Source organism: Nerophis lumbriciformis, linkage group LG21 (genome assembly GCF_033978685.3).
Source record: "Nerophis lumbriciformis linkage group LG21, RoL_Nlum_v2.1, whole genome shotgun sequence".
Classification (NCBI taxonomy): Eukaryota; Metazoa; Chordata; class Actinopteri; order Syngnathiformes; family Syngnathidae; genus Nerophis; species Nerophis lumbriciformis.
Window position 1 is genome coordinate 19,910,080 of NC_084568.2, and position 6,370 is coordinate 19,916,449.

Consider the following 6,370-nt stretch of genomic DNA (forward strand, 5'->3'; position numbering starts at 1 on the left):
CCAGCTTGCTAGTAAATAAATGAAATTTAAAAAATAGAGGCAGCTCACTGGTAAGTGCTGCTCTTTGAGCTATTTTTAGAACAGGCCAGCGGGCGACTGATCTGGTCCTTACGGGCTACCTGGTGACCGCGGGGGCACCGCGTTGGTGACCCCTGCTCTAGTATATACAATAATATAAACCAAGTCATTGTATTTCATTTAGGATTATTTCATATCTTCATTTAAATAAAAATATATTTTTATCTTTTTTAGATACAGTCAATAAATAATGTGAACATGTATCATAACATGGAAATCTAAGAGAACGTGTTGTGGATGATTGTGGACTGGGAATTTTTTTAATTTTATTTTTTTACACATTTTTATATAAAAAAAAAAAAAAAAAGTTTTTCCGACGTATTACATTTTAGACGATTTCTCTTCTTAGTTATTATTTCTCCGGCTGTAGAAAAGACCCGCTCACAGGGCACAGAGGAGGCGCCAGTGCGACACAGTTCGCGTATCGGTCACGTGATCAAAACAGCTCATGATCGGTCACGTGACTTTCTAAAAGCGGTACGCGCACCGACACAGGGTTTTGCTCTATGAGCTCGACGCATGCGCCGATGCATCGGTGTTGCCGGACCCATCACTAGCGCATGCTTTTCAACGACTAACAGGATTGAATGTTTGTAGTTTGTCCATGTTGAGCTCCCTAACAAATGTGCACTTTGTAAGGAAGTTCAAGGTCAAACAGTGACAGTGTGGGGCTCAAACTGTCACACTCATATTATAATCTTCACCGTTTTCATCAATAAAGTAATCAGGATATGTCAACTTTGAATATCCTTGTTTGATTAGACCAGGGGTTGGCAACCCGCGGCTCTAGAGCCGCATGCGGCTCTTTAGTGCCGCCCTAGTGGCTCTCTGGAGCTTTTTCAAAAAATTTATGAAAAATGGAAAAAGATGAGGGGAAAAAAATCTATTTTGTTTTAATATGGTTTCTGTAGGAGGACAAACATGACACAAACCTCCCTAATTGTTACAAAGCACACTGTTTATATTAAACATGCTTCACTGATTCGAGTATTTGGCGAGCGCCGTTTTGTCCTACTAATTTTGGCGGTCCTTGAACTTACCGTAGTTTGTTTACATGTATTACTTTCTTCGACTTTCTAGGACGTGTATTATGCCACTTATTTTTCTGTCTCATTTTGTCCACCAAACTTTTAAGGTTGTGCATGAAAGGTGAGTTTTGTTGATGTTATTGACTTGTGTGGCGTGCTAATCAGACATATTTGGTCACTGCATGACTGCAAGCTAATCGATGCTAACAGGCTATTTAGGCTAGCTGTATGTACATATTGCATCATTATGCCTCATTTGTAGCTATATTTGAGGTCATTTAGTTTCCTTTAAGTCCTCTTAATTCCATGACACACTATCTGTATGTAATATGGCTTTTAATTTTTTGCGGCTCCAGACAGATTTGTTTTTGTATTTTTGGTCCAATATGGCTTTCAACATTTTGGGTTGCCGACCCCTGGATTAGACTACCGGTATTCAAAACATCCCAAGTTCCTTTTAAAGTTTTGTTTTCATATAGTTTTTTTTAAATAATATAACCGTTTGCTTGTTATATCAATTAATTTATTTTTGTACTTGTATCGTTGTTTGACTTATTTTGTTTTTATTTTGATAAAGTTTGTAGAGATGTTTTTTTCTTATTACAGGCATTAATTATCCCTTTTGTGATCCAAGGGCTATTTTTTGTTTTTTTCCTTTTATAAAATATTCTTTCACGGGGCAATGTTTATTATGCAGGGAAGTAAAGATGTCTAAAAAATTACAATAAGCACTGTCCACATTTGGTTCTCTGTATACTGAAGTCCAATCCTGAACTGCTAAGCTATTGTTTAGGGAAGTGGTTCTCAACCTTTTTTCAGTGATGTACCCCCTGTGAACATTTTTTTAATTCAAGTACCCCCTAATCCGAACAAAGCATTTTTGGTTGAAAAAAAGAGATAAAGTCAAATACAGCACTATGTCATCAGTTTCTGATTTATTAAATTGTATAACGGTGCAAAATATTGCTCATTTGTAGTGGTCTTTCTTGAACTATTTAGAATAGAAGATATAAAAATAACTAAACTTGTTGAAAAATAAACAAGTGATTCAATTATAAAGATTTCTACACATAGAAGTAATCAACTTAACGTGCCCTCTTTGGGGATTGTAATAGAGATCCATCTGGATTCATGAACTTCATTCTAAACATTTCTTCACAAAAAAATTTATCTTTAACATCAATATTTATGGAACATGTCCACAAAAAATCTAGCTGTCAACACTGAATATTGCATTGTTACATTGTAATGAATGGAATAGTCTACTTGATTTGATATTCAGTTTATGAACTTACATTCCTATTTTGAAGTATTATTCAATAAATATATTTATAAAGGATTTTTGAATTGTTATTTTTAGAATATTTAAAAAAAAATCTCACGTACCCCTTGGCATACCTTCAAGTACCCCCAGGGGTACACGTACCCCCATCTGAGAACCACTGGTTTAGGGCTCAGTTATTTGTTCAGAGATTTTTGCCATAGTGTCTTTGGTTTTCTTGAGATGACAGTCATATAAAGTGAAAACAGGTAAATGGTCAGTGATATCACATATAAATAGGCCACTGGTGGCTTGATTTCCCATAATGTTAGTAAAAATGTTGTCAATGATTGTGGCACTGTTAGTCTGCTTGTTTTGGTTATGGTTGGCAATAGAGACAAGCTGTACATTGTGTCAATGAAGTCATCAACATGTTTTTGCTCGGTTGAGTTTAACAAATCAATGTTAAAATCACCACAGATAAATATGGTTTTATGGTTCACAGAGGAAAATAGTTTACCCATCCACTCATTGAAAGTTTCTATGCTTGAACCAGCTCATGAAGATATTTGTCTTTTTGTCATTTAGGATTCCCACTGTTAAACATTCAAATAATCCATCGACTGCTACGGTCATGTTTGTTAAAATTTTAAATGTAACAGATTTATGAATGTACAATGCGACCCCTTCTTCTTTTCATTCATTTTTTATTTATCTCCTTCATTGATGTGCATCTTTGATCAATAGACAATTAAACCTCAGCAGCTAAACACACATTTACACACCAATGCCTGAGAAGGAGCAGGATTAGGGATGTCCGATAATGGCTTTTTGCCGATATTCCGATATTGTCCAACTCTTTAATTACCGATACCAATATCAACCGATACCGATATATACAGTCGTGGAATTAACACATTATTAGTGATGTCCATAAATGCGTTAAAATGTAATATCGGAAATGATCGGTATTGGTTTTTTATCGGTATCGTTTTTTTGGTTGTTTTTTTTAATTAACATAAAAAACACAAGATACACTTAAAATTAGTGCACCAACCCAAAAAACCTCCCTCCCCCATTTACACTCATTCACACTCATTCACACAAAAGGGTTGTTTCTTGCCGTTATTAATATTCTGGTTCCTACATTATATATCAATATATATCAATAGTCTGCAAGGGATACAGTCCGTAAGCACACATGATTGTGCGTGCTGCTGGTCCACTAATAGTACTAACCTTTAACAGTTAGTTTTACTAATTTTCATTAATTACTAGTTTCTAAGCAGGATGAAGAAAAATCTTATATTTTCCTGCCCCCTTCAACATAATACGTAGTCTTACTTAATAGATATCATACAAACCAAACAAATACATCCAAATATAATGAAAACAAACCAAAAAACACAAGTGCAAAACTTCATGTAGTCATACTTGCCAACCCTCACGGCTTTTCCGGGAGACTCCCGAAATTCAGCTCCTCTCCCGAAAACCTCCCAAAATGTTCTCCCGAAATTTAGGCGGAGCTGGAGGCCACGCCCCCTCCAGCTCCATGCGGAACTGAGTGACGTGTTGACAGCCTGTTCTCACGTCTGCTTTCCCACAATATAAACAGCATGCCTGCCCAATCACGTTATAACTGTAGAATGATCGAGGGCGAGTTCTTGGTTTCTTATGTGGGTTTATTGTTAGGCAGTTTCATTAACGTCCTCCCAGCGCAGTAACAACACACAACAGCAGTCAAGTTTTCGTCTACCGTAAAGCAGTTCGTCTGCCGTAAACAGCAATGTTGTGACACTTTTAAACAGGACAATACTGCCATCTACTGTACATGCATATGTGACCCACCCATGTGTCACATTTTTGTGTTGATTTATTTATTTTATTTTGTGGTTTGAATTCGTTTTTGGAGCTGTCATCACACATTTATCAGTATTCACATTGGTCAGTAGGGGGCAGTAGGGCGTTTCTTCCCAACTGAATGCTATCACCTGCAGACCGGAAGTGTCTTGTCATTCTGATGAGAGCGACCAGTCTGTGAACAATTGAAACGTCCTGTGTGCTTTTTCCTCCTGTATAACAGGTTAGTTTTGGTGAATCAACTCACTGAATAATATCCATGTGATCTTTATAAGTTTAAGTACACATTCTGATGGTGGAGCCTAACTCTAAAGTGTTTGTGAGTTGTAGTTTGTATTTGTGAATGAATCCAGTGCACAGCTGCAGTAATCAATACAAAATGGCGACGTGAGTACGCAATGTTTATGTAGGAACTTCTGATCCTAATTCAGACTCCCAAATTAGAGCTCCCGTTTTCTTACTGATTTTATAATGTATATTTGTATAATGTGTGTGTTCTGAAATAGTGACAGAGAATAGAACAAGGATGGACAATTCAACCCTTAACTCAACAATGAGTAGAGGAGTGTTATGTGTGTGTATATGTGTAAATAAATGAACACTGAAATTCAAGTATTTCTTTTATTTATATATCTATATATATATAATTAAAAAAATATTTATATAGCTAGAATTAACTGAAAGTCAAGTATTTCTTATATATATATATATATATATATATATATATATTAACCACGCCCCGACCACGCCCCCGCCCCCCACCTCCCGAAATCGGAGGTCTCAAGGTTGGCAAGTATGATGAAGTACAAACCGAACAAAAAAGTAATATACACCTCACGGGATGATACAAAACCAGACACAAAAATAAGTAAAAATGATAAATACAAAGCAAAATGTAAACACTTTTGGCTGTCCATATGATATTATTGTTCTGTCTTTATATATTTTTTTCAATTGGAATATTTTTTTACAGTCTATTATCTCGTAAAGATAATTCCATAGTTTAACCCCCACCACTGATATGCACATTTGTTTTAAAGTTGTCCTTGACTTCTTCTTCTTTCTGTGGTTCCGGGTCACTCAGACAGGTGTTGTACCGAAATCTGTTACCCATTGGAATTTGTAACTCCAGGGGGCGACGTTCCCATGACGTTTGTTTGATGGTTAAACGGCAAGCCCAAAGAGGAGGAGAAGAAGAACGCCTGCGTAAATGGCGTAAACTATCCTTAATGCTGAAACGTCAATTGTCAGAATTTCAGCATTAATAAATTACACATATTCTGGAAATCAATGACTTCCTTTCATTATAGTATGAGTCCATTGTATCGCGTAAATGGCGTAAACTATCCTTAATGCTGAAACGTCAGTTGTCAGAATTTCAGCATTAATAATAACAATGGACTCATACTATAATGAAAGTAAGTCATTGATTTCCAGAATGTGTAATTTATTAATGCTGAAATTCTGACAACTGACGTTTCATTCCATGATAGCTTTTAATCCGGAAAATGTATGTGTGAGAGAGAATCAACAGCTGATACAATGGACTCATACTATAATGAAAGTAAGTCATTGATTTCCAGAATGTGTAATTTATTAATGCTGAAATTCTGACAACTGACGTTTCAGCATTAAGGATAGTTTACGCCATTTACGCGCTACAATGGACTCATACTATAATGAAAGCAAGTCATTGATTTCCAGTGTTGGGTTAGTTACTGAAAACCAGTAACTAGTTACAGTTACTAGTTACTTTATTTCAAAAGTAACTCAGTTACTAACTCAGTTACTTAAACCAAAAAGTAATGCGTTACTGTGAAAAGTAACTATTTAGTTACTTATATATATTTATTTTTATTTTTTTAAGGCCCCATTTAATGCCCTTTTAGCCTTCATTTTAGTACTGTTATTGCACTGGAGAATAATACAATCTGTTGATCAACTTGACATGCATTTGCATCACTGAACTCTGCTAAGCAATGTGCTCTACATACAACACACAAAGACAAAGATATGTTTTAAAGGGCCAATTTGTTTCAGACCAGAACAAATTTACAAAACTATTTTAAATAGCTGCAACTTAACATACATAAGTAACAAACAGCATAATAACAACATAGCTGTAAAACAAGAAAGGCACACA